This window comes from Bos grunniens, chromosome 18, assembly GCF_055505025.1.
Source record: "Bos grunniens cultivar Pamir isolate PY7600 chromosome 18, Bosgru_T2T1.0, whole genome shotgun sequence".
Classification (NCBI taxonomy): domain Eukaryota; kingdom Metazoa; phylum Chordata; class Mammalia; order Artiodactyla; family Bovidae; genus Bos; species Bos grunniens.
In genome coordinates, this window is record NC_141182.1 from 32,957,794 (window position 1) to 32,973,795 (window position 16,002).

A 16,002-nucleotide genomic window follows, 5' to 3' on the forward strand; every position below is an offset into this window, starting at 1 on the left:
TATCTTCTCCCACCTTTGCTATCAGAAAGCGGAGCGGGCCCATTGATGGGCTTACACGTCTTCTCTCAACACCTCCTAGAAATACACTGTGAACCCTGAGTGTCAAATAAATGTTCTGATGTGACACCCTTGGTGGCATCTTCCCTTCAGCTATGCCAGGGCTGGACGGGAACCAAAATATCAAGAGAGAACGTGGATCGTGGAATCACAGCTTCTTTCCTGCTTCAGTTCAGTTCAGTCGCTCAGTCATATCTGACTCTTTGCGACCCCATGAATCACAGCGCACCAGGCCTCCCTGTCCATCACCAACTCCTGGAGTTCACTGAGACTCATGTCCATCGAGTCAGTGATGCCATCCAGCCATCTCATCCTCTGTCGTCCCCTTCTCCTCCTGCCCCCAATCCCTCCCAGCATCAGAGTCTTTTCCAATGAGTCAACTCTTCACATGAGGTGGCCAAAGTACTGGAGTTTCAGCTTTAGCATCATTCCTTCCAAAGAAATCCCAGGGCTGATCTCCTTCAGAATGCACTGGTTGGATCTCCTTGCAGTCCAAGGGACTCTCAAGAGTCTTCTCCAACACCACAGTTCAAAAGCATCAATTCTTCGGCCCTCAGCCTTCTGCACAGTCCAACTCTCACATCCATACATGACCACAGGAAAAACCATAGCCTTGACTAGACAAACCTTTGTTGGCAAAGTAATGTCTCTGCTTTTGAATATGCTATCTAGGTTGTTCATAACTTTCCTTCCAAGGAGTAAGCGTCTTTTAATTTCATGGCTGCAGTCACCATCTGCAGTGATTTTGGAAACCAAAAAAGTAAAGTCTGACACTGTTTGCACTGTTTCCCCATCTATTTCCCATGAAGTGATGGGACCGGATGCCGTGATCTTCGTTTTCTGAATGTTGAGCTTTAAGCCAACTTTTTCACTCTCCACTTTCACTTTCATCAAGAGGCTTTTTAGTTCCTCTTTACTTTCTGCCATAAGGGTGGTGTCATCTGCATATCTGAGGTTATTGATATTTCTCTCAGCAATCTTGATTCCAGCTTGTGCTTCTTCCAGTCCAGCATTTCTCATGATGTACTCTGCATATAAGTTAAATAAGCAGGGTGACAATATACAGCCTTGACGTACTCCTTTTCCTATTTGGAACCAGTCTGTTGTTCCATGCTTAACACATCTTTTAAAATATCTAAGTCATGAGCACATGACATTAGACATAATATTCGGTGTCATCTTTAAATCAGCCTGGGCAGAGAAAAAGCCAAGAACCCGGCAATTTGGGATACATTAGAAAAGTCTCAGGAAAAGCTTTCTGGTTCTTTCATGTCCTGAGTTCAAATGCTTTGCAACTGCCTATCAGTGTGAAGTTGGGGCTTCTATTCATGGAGTTTATTGCTAAGATTCAACGAGATAATCTCTAGAAGGCTCAGTCCCAGGCACTCAGTAAGCACTTCACAGAGCATCCACCCCCATTCCTCACTGACAGCCAGAAGCAAGTTTCATGAACCTATCCTGGAAGCCTCTTAAATCGGTCCTGTGATAACAGAGCAGTGAAGAATGCAAAATCTTCCTGTTTGAATCCCCAGTTGCCCCCTTACCAGATGTATAACGCTGGGGAAAGTTGTTCGACTACCCTGAGTCTTGGTGTCCATGTTTTATAAATGGGGATAATTATAGCTTCCAACTCATTAAGGTTGTAGGGAGGATGGATTGAGATAATTTGTAGGAAAGGCTGAGCACTGTGTGTGCAGCCAGTAAAGACTCAGTACATATCTGCGATTCTACTAATAAAAATGCTGCCGCCTAGTCCCAGCTTCCTGCCAGTCTTCCTGTTTAGAGTCTCTGCCCCTTGCTACTATCAGTTCTTCTCAATGTTGGTCCAGATATCATTTAATAAAGTATTGAACACAGCCTCCCCACCACCACCGCTCTAAACTGGCAAAGGCTCCTTAGGACCTGGGGAATGAAGTCCAAAGTCCTAAATTTGATACGCAACATACTTCACAGAGTCCCAAACTCACCACCCTGCATGTGCACTCTGCTCACACAAATCATCTGTGCATTTCCACCCTGGCATTTTTGTCCACATGGAGGGCACCTTTTCCAGAATGCTGAGATTCAATGGTCAGAAGGCACAACGCCAGGTGATTTGTGGAAGAAGGTTTGAGAGCCAGACCATTTTAGAGCTGGAAAGTACCCAACAGGCCACTTTACAGATGAGGAAACTGAGGTTAAGTGGCTTGCCCAAGGCCACACAGCTATTTATCAGAATGCCAGGGTTTCACCAGGCTGGTCTGCCTGGAAGGAGGGAACCACAGGACAGCCTATTAGGGAAAAATCTGTCGGCAATTGGCCGCAGGCTTGCCTGCAGAATGGAGGCAGGAATGGAGATCTTTCTCCATTCATGAGAAATGAGACAGAAGCTAAGCGCCAATAAGAAAAGCACACAAGGTATGCCTCTCTCTAAGTGAAAGCCAGGTCCCTCCCGGGCTTGCGATGCGGGCACGGCAGGAGGGGGTTGCTGGGATGAGGGCAGCTGAGATTATTCGGCAGGCTCCATCCCTCACTTCAAAGACATGTTCTCTCAGGCTGTATTAGTCTCCTGACTAATGCTCCCAAACGCACCATGGAGATTTGCTGAAGCTGAAGATTCTCTGAGGTTTGCAAGGAGGAACGGTGATGAATAAAACACAAGAATCGCCAATGCATTACTTCGAAGGCGAGTGTGCCCAGTTCTAACTGCTAAATTGCAATTTCCACTCTAAGATAATAATACTAATAGTGACACTTCATTTATATAGTGCTTCTTAAGTTCCCGAGAATAATAATGAAAATGAAAACTACATCTTATACTACAGCTATGTCTATATATGAAACATATACTGGAGTGAGACAGTTCAAGAGCCAACTCCCTTCCCTATTGGGTTACTTTAGGACAAAGTGTTGTGGACTGGAATTGTTTGCATAAGGTACTCCTAATTTTCAATTTGGATCTGGAATTTAAACACAGTTTTGCTGCTATTGTCAAAGAAATATTGTTTTAAAAACCTTTAAATATGTTGTTAAATATTTAAAACCTTTAAACATTCATGCTTCCATAAGTTAGACACTGGAAAGATGCTAAGTATTGATACAGCTGCCCAACCAGCCTCACCTGTATTTGGTTAGTCCTTCTTGGTTTGTGGTCTGGATTTATGTCCATGGTGACCAGTTGGGGAGTGCCACATAGAAATTGAGAGGCATGGCTCCAAGAGCTCTGCATGGCACAGTGATGCCTGGGTCAGGTCTGGGCAAGGGGCACCATCAACACAAAATCAAGCCATTCAGTGGTTTAACTACCAGGCCCAGCAGACAGGCCAGCAAGTCTTAGATGCTTAGAAACCCTGACCTTGCCCTGAAGGCTCCACTCCCTAGAAGTGTGATTCAGATTCCTTTCAACAAGGGTTGGACTGCCCTGGGATGACAAGGGACCAACAGCAGAGGAAACTTTTCTTTCTTTGCTGCCCCATCCCCAACTCTCCCTGCTTTAAGCACTGCCAACTTCTACCTGATCATCCAATCCTGGGGCCAACACAGGGGCCAGGGAGCTGGGAGGGTGTGGGAGCTGCCCCCTACCCCTAGAACCTGGGATGTGATGAAGTCATTTGTGGTGAGGAGGGGCATCCTTTGTGCTCCCATCAATGCCTGGAAAGCTTGCATGTATTTGATCCTGGCTTCTCCAAGATGTTTGGCTCTGAATTCAGACTAGTCTTTTCTATCTGGCTGCCCTTAGATTAGGAATACAATTTGGACTCTCGTCCCTGAATCTGGCCTTAGTCTCCTCTGCATAATACTTCTGGGGGGAATTTTGCATTGGCTCCAGAGCCAGCATCCATGGGCCACTTTCCCACACAACCTGCCCTGTTCTTTCCAAGAGACCGTTTGCCATCCACATGCCTAACAGTTGTGTTGTTTGCCATAGCTGCCTGTGTAAATTCCACTTCATCTACTGAGCCATATCACTTAGCTTCCACCCAGGTTCTGATATCCTGCCCAGTTCTTGCTCAACCCAAATCGGACCATCCAATGTTTAATAAAGGTTTCCTCTGCTCTCTCCTCACACCTGAACATCTAACCATCTATCCATGTTCTATTCAGCATTTGAGAGGAACCCAAAAGCCAGATCTCCCCTCACCATTGCAGTGCATAAGTTTTCTTGCAGCAGTCTTGCAAGGATATCCAGGGCTATGAAGCCTTTTTGGGTTTATTAGTTCAAAGCAACTCTGAGTAGCACATGGCTTGCAGGAAGACTAGAGAAGTGGTCAGGAACGTCAGGTGCCCCAACAGTCAGAACCGCAGACTAGATCCTGCCACAAACCTGGAGGAGGGCATGGAAACCCATTCCAGTATTCTTGCCTGGAGAATTTCATGGACAGAGGAGCCTGGCAGGTCCATGGTGGGTCCATGGGGTTGCAAAGAGTCAGATACAACGAGCAACTAAGCACAGCACACAGCACAGAGGGCACTGCCACGGTCCCCACTGAACATGGGTAGTGACAGCTTTCCCTTCCACTCTGGTTACTCCTGGATGTTGGATGATGCAGCAGCCGCTCCACAGTGACCAGAGTGGATTCTTTATGGTCAGCACCCATGGGCTACTTCATGGCCAGGGCTTCTGTGTGTGCTTGTGTGGGTGTGCACACACACACAGGCACATAAGTGTAAGATACTGATTCCAAGTTTAAAACACACTGGGAAGTAGGTGCTGAGTCATCCTTCCACCTTCCAGGAAAGAGAGGACAGAGACTCTGGCCCTTGAAGCCTGTGGAGTAGAAAGAAGGCAGTCTTTCTACAGAGAGTCTTGTTGTGGGTTATCTCCAAACTTAGGAAGGTGATGTGGGTGCTATGAAGCCACACAAACAAGCAAACAAAACGGCAACTACGCATCACCAGGAATGAGTAACATGAAGAAGACTGTATTCCAGGGCACGTGTGCGTGCCAAGTCACTTCAGTTGTGTTCGACTCTTCACAACCCTATGACTATAGCCCACCAGGCTCCTCTGTCCTTGGGATTCTCCAGGCAAGAATACTGGAGTGGGTTGCCATGCCCTCCTCCCAGGGATTTCCCAACCCAAGGATCAAACCCACATGTCGTATGTCTCCTGCACTGGCGGGCGGGTTCTTTACCCACTAGCACCACCTGGGTAGAATCACTCAAAAGGAGTGTCTTCTGTGGTTAACAAGGTGCTGTCCCTGCGTCTATCAGTTTTGCTGTTTTTGCTGTTTTTCATAAGAAAGGTAGGTATGTAAGTAAACCAAACTATTGCATGGTTAGAGGGATGACAGATATTCTGCACAAGAGACTAAAGGTTTAAATTTAAAAACATTTTGGGAATCAGTGGATCCAGACTATTGGTATGTAATGTAACAGAGATAATAAAAACAGCAACCTCATTCAGTGTACTCTTTAAACACTTTCATATATTAATATCATTTAATATCAGAACCACACCTGCAAGGTTGGTATTATTAACCCAGTGTTACCGATGAGGACATCGAGAGACAGATACGGTGGCTTGCACAGCCGGGAAGCAGCAGGGCCAAGCTTTGAAGCCAGGCAGCCTGACGCCCTCACACTGCTGAAGGTGCCGTATTATGTCTTCTGTGTACAGGGACAGGTGGGAAAATGGGGCTTAACAGCAGCACACCAGGAAAAACAAAGAAATAAACTGTGGAGCATAAGTCCTCTGGGTGATGTGGCTGGCAATAAAAGCTAATGTAGCCTCGGGCTGCAATAAAAGAAGCGCAGAGGGAGTTGATAGTCTAAGCTGCCTCTAGATTTCTGTGCTCAGTCCCGCTGTCCAAGGAGGGCAAAAAGGAGACAAGTGTCCATTCTGGAGATGGGAGACAGAGACGGCATCCTGGAAGACCACTCAGATACTGAACAGCTGCAACGGGGAGGGAGAATTCTGTCTATCCCTCGTTGACATCAAAGGCTCATACCCAAGAGTACAACCTCTGGGGACACAGAGTTTGGATCAACCCAAAGGAAGTGTTTCTAAATGTGGAAGTCCCTAACGCCTTGGTGGTCTGTGCCCAGGGGTGAGGAGCTCCCTGTGACTAGTGACGCCCTGGCTATCACTGGCACATGGAGCCAGGACTGGAGGGCCTGGTGGCATGATGTGTTCCTCCAGTTGGTCTCTTGGATCCCTTCCCCCCATGCAGGAGTGCAATGTTTTTTTTCCCCTTCCCCAAACCATCCTTGATCACTGAACTGCATGTGGCTTGTCTTTACTGTGGTCCTCCTTGCTTCTACTTCCTTTGGGCACTGACTGTACGCAGCCTTGAGATTTGAGTATGTTCTTCACCAGCGATGTTGTCAGCTCTCTGAGGAAAGGCCCTGTGATTTGAGCATTTCAGTGTTCCCAGCCCAGGCCTTTCATTAAAGTAGGGGACAATGAAATGAGTTTCAGATGGAGTGCAAACCAATCCCTGCCAGCGGGCCCTGTGAAAGCTTAGGGGTGGCAAAGTGGTGATGCCATTCTTACTGTTAGTTATGGAAACTCAGAATAGAGATATTAGTGGTAGATATCTATAAAGTAGGACAGAGCTGAAGGGTGAAATCAAATGGTACATACTGCAAAATATTACCAAATGACACTGGATTGGCTAACCATGACTTCAAAATATTAAAGATTCATACAAAGTTCCGTATTTAGATGTTACAACTTAACTGCCAAATAATATTATAGGGTGAATCTTTTTTATATATATACTTGAACTAGTGATATGTTTTAAATCATAATCAGGCCACAGGTATATCAACTCTAAAAAAATAAATAAAAAGGCTTTTGCTTTTAGATAGTGGTAAGAGATAGGATTAAGAGCCAAGACCACCCACTTCTTATTCCACCTGCTGCTAGATCAGCATGTGATATTAGGCGAGTCGTGGTTCTTCTATGGGCCCCTGGACCCTCATCTCTGAAAGATTGTTGATGACAATAGCCAACAGCTCAGTTAAGTGACTTCAGACACCTGATTCCTGAGAATTCTGCTTTAAAGTGAGATGTCCAATTTTCATTACAGGAAACAGGAGGTCCAGTCACTCTACAGTGGTTAGACCACAATAGGGACTCTGATTTAAAATGCCACATGTTTAGGGGGGACAATGATGAAACAGAATGGAAGCAGACATGAGAGATGAGGATGGTGAGAGGTCTGTAATCTCATCAGGTTAGCTGAAGCCCTGAATGGCAGAGCACCCTGACGCAGGTTAAGCTGGCTGTCGGATGCCTGGCTTTTAATCTCAGCTTTGCCAATTAACAGTGATGGAACCCTGGAAATTTCTGGTTTTTTTTTTTCCTCTATAAGATGCTAGCAATAATCTTAACCAGCTCATAGGTTGCTGCAGATAATTCTCACGTCATAGAATGTCCTTAGCATAGTGCCTGAGTCTAGCTTAGTGCTCAATACATGATGGATTTTAACTGTTATCAGATGCCATTTTCCAGTATTTGTAGGGCTTTCAGAAGGAAAAAGTGCCAGGGAGCAGGGCAAAGAGACTACTGGGAGAAAGTTACAGCAGAAGATATCTTAGCTCCTTATATGATGGGATATTTTAATGAACAGAGTTAATGAGTCGCCTCTGGTGTCATGGGTTTCCTGAGATGTCGTTAGCGGGCTGTCATCAGGACATTTAGGAAGCTGCAGGATCAATGACAAGCAGAAACCCTGCAGAGAGGCGAGTTGGACCGTAAGATCTCAGAGGCTCCTTTAATGGACAACATCTGGGAGCTTGTAGGGGCACAGGGTCGAGCCGTCAACTCAGCTCTGTCCCGCTGCTCTTCTCCAGGAAGCCGAGGAGGCCGGGATTGCAACACACGTCACACATGACAGGGAGCTGCTGGCCTTGGGGTCAGAACGGGCTTGGACACCTGCCTTTGCTTCCTCCAGCCTGCGGAGCTAGGACGAGTGTCTCAAATCCTCCTGGGGGTCATTCTCCCGATTTGTAAAGTGGAGATGACAGTACCTTCCTCACAGGGCGACTGCACACAATACAGGAGGTATCTGGAGCACGGTCCTATCTCATCAAGGTGGCCCTCTCCCGTGGCCCTTTCCAGGCAAACACAGGCAGCGAGTGCCTTGCTCTCATGGTGCCACGTACTCAGGAGGGAAGGCAGGAGGGCCTGGGGTAGGGACAGATGACACAGGAAAGCTGCAGATGGAGCACAGCAGGGCAACCTAGAAGGACTAGGAGCTTTGGAAGCTGCAGCCTGATGGTGACACTGGGGTGAGAACAGCTGGAATGCCATGGAGGGCTACATGGGGGCAGGGATTCCTGTTATCTTTAATCCAATGCCAAATCACTGTGCTTCTGCCTGGGCCTGAGGAAGACCACAGACAGGGCAAGCGCTTCTTCAAGCCGCAGTCTTTCCAGGAGTCAGACTGTCACAGCTCATCCTCCTGAAAACCCCAAACTACATTTACCTGAAAAACAAACAGGAATATTCTGGAAAATGGTGACAATTTATCAAGAGACTAATTATCATTTCAGCTAGTCTGGAATAGTAATGAGTCCCTTTTAAAAAGAGGCAGACCTTGTGATGAATATCTCAACATCACAGGCTTAGCCAACTTTCCCAGTAAGATATAACTTCAGGGCAACTTTCCACAGCAGCCCGTATGTAAAAATTAGCAGGGGAAAATGCAAAGGTATCGAGGAGGCAGGCACTTTTCAAAAGCCATAATTATCTCTAAAATCTTGACTGCCTCTTGAATATTTTAAATGGAAGAGGGATGTATCACTTAAACTTCTGAAATACATTTTTTTTTAAAAAGGCAGGTTCTAATAAACAATTCATCACTAATTGGGAGGGCCCTCAAGCCAAAGGGAAAGTTTAGTGCAGGATTTTGGCCAAATAATCATGGGGAAGAACTTCTACCTGCTATGGTTAGTCTATAAAAGTGAAGCCCAGGTCTCTTTCTCAGAGGACAAAAAGTCTCAAGCAGTTACTGAGAACTCATGAACCAGACATTGTACCCAATTCTTCTGTTATTTTATAGCAATGCCAGGACATGGATATTATGACTAGGTCCATTTTTACAGATGAGGTAGCTGAGTCTGAGAGAAGTTACTTAGCTCAGTCTTGGGTTCCTACTTTGCAAGCGGTGGAGCTGGAACTGAGAAGAATCAGACTGCTGGGCATGGCTGGAACCAGGGTGAGTCAGGTGGGGCTCCGTCCGTGGGCACCAAATGTAAGGGGGTGCCAATAAACTCAGTTGCAGTTACTGCTAAGTCACTTCATCGTGTCCGACTCTTTTCAACCCCATGGACTGTAGCCCACCAGGCTCCTCTGTCCACGGGATTCTCTAGGCAAGAATACTGGAGTGGCTTACCATGCCCTCCTCCAGGGCATCTTCCAGATTCAGGGATCAAACCTGCGTCTCTGATGTCTCCTGCTTTAGCAGGCAGGTTCTTTACCACTAGCACCACCTGGGAAACCCCCAAAACTCAGTAAATCAAGATAAATAGTATTTTTAGGAAACATTTCAAAAATCAAGATCACTAGGGGAAGAAACTCCATGATGAGCAAAATACCAACATTTTAAATACAGTCGGGATCTAAGTCTGCACTTGCCTGTCTTTACCTCACTCTCCTCACCCTGATCTTGGCCTGATTGCTCGGCAATACCAACTCTGAGTCTGAATAGGTGGTCCAGGCCTCAGGAATGATGGAAATAGGGCTGACTGTTCGGTATGTGACAATTGGTAACACACACCCAGAGATCACGGTGGGGGTGAATGCACTGTAATTAGATACGCTCTGTCTGTCCCGGCCTTCATCCGTGTTTGTTCTTCCTGAGAATCCATGGCCAGGATGTTGCTCTGAACTCCCACTCCTCCCCCCGGTGGAGCCTGATGACGGCTGAGAAGAGATCTCTGTGTGTCTTAAACTAAATCCAGGGCAGGGCTTCCACTGCTCCAGTTTCCGAGCCAGGTGGTCATCGTGGTGGAGAAGACGCTGCATCCGAAGACATTTTCTTCAGGGAAAAGTGAACGTGGAGAAGTAATCTTAATTTGTGAAATCATGCCAGCACAGAGGACCGTGTCAGGAGGATTTCCGGCAAATAAAGAAGTTCATGGAGGAAGTGAGGGTTTTTCTTCAACTGGAACAACCAGGGGAAAGGCAGGAAAAGGCAGTGCTTATTCACAGGATCCTTTGACAAGTATTCAGTGCCAGAAGGCAAGAGAATAAGGCTCTGGCCACTGTTTACCGTGGCCTGTGGGGCTGTTTATGCCAGCTTTCTGGATTCGGCACCTCGCATGGTCTAAATGAGTGAAAAAAGAGAGGAAAGAAGAGAGAGACACCAGAGCCTGACCTGCCATGAGAAAGGGCATCCGTAGTCTCTCCCACACTCTTTTCTCCCCGCTCCTCTTTCTTCCTTTCTTCTCTCTTAAACTCCCATCTCATTTAACATCCTGCGTACTAGCTTCTCGCCTGAGCAAAAACCTTGACCATAGAAACTCTGAGAACAATGCTTTATCTCAATAAGCATCTCAGAACTCTGCAACAGTCAGACGACTAATTAAACCAAATAACAGTGAAATTTTGCCTCCAGTTCTAACAAACGTGCATTATTCACAAGCACTTAGAATGTAAAAGTGCCTTCCTTTTTAAAGTTAAATAAACTGTCCGGGCGGTAAGTGAGCTTTGGTTTACAAAACACTTTGTCTTACTTTCAACTGAGTTACTTAATACTCCCTCCCATGATCCATTTCCATTGATTCCTCCTTCATCAACTGCTCATGCATTCCAACATACTCAGAGCTGCAAAGAACTCCACTGCTGATTCACCAGGGAGGCGACTATATTCAGTTTTAAAGAAAAAAAGAAAGATACAAATAAGAATCCACTTAAGCCAGTAATTTTTTTAAAATAGAGCTTTCCTCTTAATTATAATATAGCATCAGGGGTTTTTTTTTGTCTCATTCTTCTTCTAAATTCATAATGATACTATCAAACAGTAACAAATATAAATTTGTGCAGCCTGGAATATGCAATTTAATCATAAGCAGTAATTTCCATATCACAGAGGAGGGAAAAAAAAGTCAGATGATTAAACTCCAGTGCATGAGGACCAATCTTGAATTAAATTTTACTCTGCTAAAGTTAGGTTTTGTACAGCAATATCAGGAATGGTTTAAAGGTAATAGTAAAACATTGACTGTTATATTAAAACTCCATGCCCCAAAGTATTTACCAAAGATCAAACTGCTGTTCTTTTTTGCAAATTAAAAATGCCTTGCAGACATCTTCAAAACCTCTTGAAAGAATAGGCAATGTTATCACAGCAATCTCACTAATATTTCCCTTCTTATACTCCTTCCCTCCCCCCTCGGAGTCTGAAATGATGCTTTTTTTGCAGGAAAAAAAAAAAAAGAACCAGAAAACCCTCCAGATCACTGCCTCAGTGAGAACTGACCTTGTTTATTATACAGTCCAGCCCCCCTCATCTCCTGCTCAGAGGATTTCAAGATTCAGATTTTGCAACTTTCTAGTAAACTCCAAGGTGGGAAGAAGAGACTGAAGGTAACGGGATCCACGGACTAGAAAGATGTTAATCCTGACAAACTGCTGAAGCAGTAGCCTGAACCACAGCTAGATTGAATTCGGTCTCTCCTGAGAGGTGCAGACAAGGCCGGTGGTAACAAAACTGCTTTTCATGGTGCCCTCAAAAGCAGATGGGCCCCAGGCACACAGCTGGAGCAGGGCGCCATTGCCCTCTAGTGGCCAGACATGCAATCTTCCGCGAAGGAACCCATTTCCAGAGACGCACAAGGCTCTCAATGTCAGGGTAAAATTATAGCAGAAGATGTCTAATTATCCTCCTCAAGTGTTTTCTTTAGTTCTTCTTTGCCCATAGAGGAGGCTGTGGATGGCTATCATAGTAATACTGATGGAAACCTCACTGTTACTCATACTGGTACAACAGAATTTGTCCAACTTTCTCCAGCTTTTAAAAAAAATCTTTTTTTTTAACCAGACCTGTTGATGTTTTTCCCCTAGTCCCTTGAATCACACACACACACACACACACACACACACACACACACAGAGGACCAAATACATTTACATATTTCAGGGGCAATAACTTTGAACCAAAAAGACTGACAACTACAGTGGCTGGTAAATCTAGGACAGGGGTTCCTGACGTATCAGGTAACTTTGTATGAAACAATGACCAATTGCATAAGGGGGGAAATATCCCAAGCACATTTCAGTCTCTTTAATCACTGGCTGGTGAATTTACACAATAGTGAGATTTTCTAGTGAGGAAAAAAAATGTACAAGATAGTAGTTATTCTGCAAATTTGACAGTTAAAAAAAAAAAAAAAGGTTGGTTACCCTCTTTTAAACTCTTTAGACCACTGTCTTATCATTATTATTTAATGATAAAGTATTCCTATGATCAAAGTGAAAGAAATCAATATTGAAAATAAACAAAATGATCATGTTTCTGGAACATCTGCCTACATAAATGTGTAGAAAATGAAGGCAGAGTAAAATCAGATTTGCAGATCTCCTTTAGATGGTTCCGAAAATAGCTTTGAATATCACAGATCAAAGTTTATGTTAACTGTCAACTTCATAAGTCACAGACGTTCACAGGCAAGGTTCTGAGACACACTAGGCTCAAGGGAGTGTAGCTCTGGCATTGTAAATCAAGCTTTGAGGTCAAAGTCATGGCATTTCCCATATGAGGATCCCCAAACCAGAATCTTTACAAAGCAGCCGTGTAATTCTATTCAAAGTGGAAGAAAAACCATGAATTATGAAGACAAGTGCATTAAAGGAGCATGAAATTGATCCGTATTCCCCCAAATCACGGCATGGCTCTCCAACCCTGCCCCCACCCCTTTTCAAGAACAAACATACACACACATCCACAGCCACCACTGCAAAGAGGAACCTTGAGTTCTGGGTCAAAAAAAAAAAAAAAACAGTTGTAACTTAAAAAAAATTCTCAAATTAACAAAAGATTACATCTTAATTGAAAACAGAATTTGCATTTCTAGTAATTTCACTGTCTAGCCTTCAGATAAGAATGCAGAACATAATGAAAGTTCTGAAGTGCTATCAAGATGGTCCACTGCTTCAATTAGAGCTACTTCCAAAGCCTATTTTTCTAGTAAGCAGTAAGCTCAGTTTGAGTAAACCCACATGCCTGGGCCTCAACAGATTATCCTATCTCAGTCCTCCCAATGCAGTTCCCTCCCCCAAGGGTTGGGGGGGAGGTGTTGTTTTGTTTTTCCCTAACTACGTAATAAAATAACCAACTTATACAGACTCCAAAACAACATGGAAAAAAAGATCATAATAATAATTATGAATAAGAAAATGTGACTGCAAGACATTTTAAATGTATTAATTTGCATTGTTTCAAAAACAGCATGTAGAGCTAATTCTCACTCAAGGAAACTTTCCTGTCCTCTCAGATGCTTTTCCTTGGTCTGTACTTGAAAACTACTCACATTTCATTGTACTAGGCAGGATTTCAGTCTTGCGGAAAGGTTTGAATTTTAGGGCCCACTGGCCAACTCTGAAACTTTGAATCAGAGCTCATGACTAAGGAACTTCAGTGAGCAGGAGCTTCAGGGTCCCACAGGCCTTGGCCCCAACCCTCTGTCTCTTTGTTTTGCAACTTTTATTCCTTTGTTCTGCTGGACTAAGACCAGGCTCTCCTGCAGCTGGGGTTTGGGCAGATTACTTCTGGATTCTGCTGTCTGCATCTCTGTATTTGTAGGAAAAAGAATTCCAGGATTAATGAAATGAAGGTCAGCCTCCTCTCCTCTCTCTCATCGTATTAGACTCTAGCTCTCGGAGCCCCGCGTGGCAAATGTGCTGATGCGATGATGCTGGTGGATCCTCGCTCCTGAGAACACTTCTACGTCCCCTTCCCCGGGAAATCCAGACACCCCGCAAAATCATCGATGCCTGCCGCAAGCCCAAGTGATAAAGACATCGACCCGTGTCCTCTCACCAGATTAATCATTGTGGCTTCCCAGTGATTAAACTGAAAACTTACTCTGCCTCATATAAAAACGATAGGAATGATTGGAAGAGGAAAACAAGGCACGATTTCAGAGCCACCCGACAAAGATTTGTTTAGGGAGGGAAGACTTTACAGGCATGTCTATACCTTCATGCAGCAGGGTTTTAGAAACAACCTTCCACCCCCACCCCTTAGGAACGACCCGTCGCCATGCAGAGGTGGCGTTATTAAACGATGAGAAGATGCAATTTCTTAATAGCAGTGCGATGGCCCGTGAAATCCCTGCTGCATTATCAGCAAAGCAACAGGGCTTTTCTTTTTCAAGCATTTAGAAAACCTTTCACGCGGGAGAAGAAGGCGTGCGGACACCACCGCTCCCTACCCCACCCCATCCCCACTTCCACCCTCACCCCCAGAAAACGAGGAACAAGGCCTTGGCAAGAAAGGGATGAAGAAGCGCGACCCGGGAGGTGGGGAGGTGACGCTCTCTGACCCCACTTTCTCTGGGGACTCTTTTCTTCACAGCACCAGGCGGGCCTCCTATAGCTACACCCGGGTGTAGGGGGAGAGGGTTGGTCTCCTCGCCGCCCCCACATCCTGCGGGTTTCTCCAGGCTCCTCACTCGCCGCTAGGGTTCGGGGCAAAGATGCGGGAGGGAGGCCATGCGCGCGGAGCTGGAAAGGCTCGGCGCACTTCGGGAGGAGGCGCAGGCTGCGGGGAAGGCTCGCTTCGCAAAGTTAACGTTGACCTGGGCAGGCTGCGCCAAGCCTCAGCCAGAGCGAGCCCGAGTCTGAGCCGCTCACGTATCGCCCCTGAAGCTGGCGGGAGCTGACACACTTCCCCCGGAGACCCCCGAAGACACTCTGGCTTGAAGGCTGGAGCGCGCACCGCAGTCAGCAGCCCCCCCGAGCCGCAGTCAGCGGACCCAAACCCACGCTCTGAAAGTGCGGGGAAATCGCCGACCCGAGCTGGGTTCCTGCCGTTTTCCGGGGCTTCCCCGGCGATCTCGATGGAGGAACTGAGTCCCCGGGAGCGCCCGGTCGGGATAGAGGAGGAAGGGGTAGGGACCCTGCAGAGCACGGTCACGTCGTCGCTTTCGGAAAGAGGCGCAGCGCCGGCGGGAGGGCGGGCGGGCACCGCGCTGGGGGCGACTTTCCCCGGGAGACCTGACCGGGGGCGGTCGGCGCGTCCGGGGCGCAGCTCTGCAGCTTCCAGCTCCAGCCGGGTGTAAAGCCCCTCTCTCGAGGCCTCGGCGCAGACCCGCTCAGAGACCGGAGCTGCGGGGAGAGACTGGAGCGCACATCTGGCGCCTCTGTCCCCTGAGCTGCCCGCGCCCACAACTGGCTCCCTTCTTCCTTTTCGATTTTTAAACAAATCTTCTCTTAACCTCCGCCCTCCCCAGTCCGCTTAGCATTTGTGAAACCTTGTCGAGTCAGTCCTCCACCCCCCACCCCGCTCTCCAGACATTCTCATCCAGAGACGAGCCCCCCCCGCACCCACCCCAAAGAAGCCCCATCCAGGCGAGAGGAAGGCACTGGCGGCGCGCCTCACCTGGGGCCCCGGAGGGTGGGCGCGGGATGCCGGCCGTCGGTCCCTGGCGCAAGGCGAGCGCAGCGATGTCAGCCCCGGCCCGTGTCCGGGTCCCATTCACAAGTCGGCGGCGGCTGCGAGCGGCCCCCGCGGCATCTGCTCGCGACGCTCCCCTCGGCTGGCGGCGGCCGCGGAATGAGCCGCCGAGCGCGCTAGTGGCAGGAATGAGAAACCGGGGGGAGGTGGCGGGCGGGCGAGGGGGGGGGGGGCGGAGAAGGAGGGAGGCCGCCGCTGGGAGGGAAGGAAAGGGCGGGGGGGCGGAGAGGAGCTGAGGCCGCAAGACGCGGCTAGCTCGGCCTCGCGGAGGCTGCGGGGGCAGGCCCGTCCGCGCCCCTCCCCCCAGGGACCCCCGGGATGTCAGCCCGGGGATTCGT

The 16,002-nt window shown here is 47.3% G+C and overlaps 1 protein-coding gene across 1 annotated transcript in view; it reads right to left on the reverse strand.

Moving 5' to 3' along the window:
* CDH11 (cadherin 11) overlaps positions 1–15,782 on the reverse strand; it is a 155,143-nt gene extending 139,361 nt beyond the window's left edge. The window contains exon 1 of the mRNA XM_086349559.1: positions 15,590–15,782. The gene's annotated coding sequence lies outside the window, so the exon portion shown is untranslated. The remainder of the gene's footprint in view (positions 1–15,589) is intronic.
* Positions 15,783–16,002: the final 220 nt, after the last annotated feature.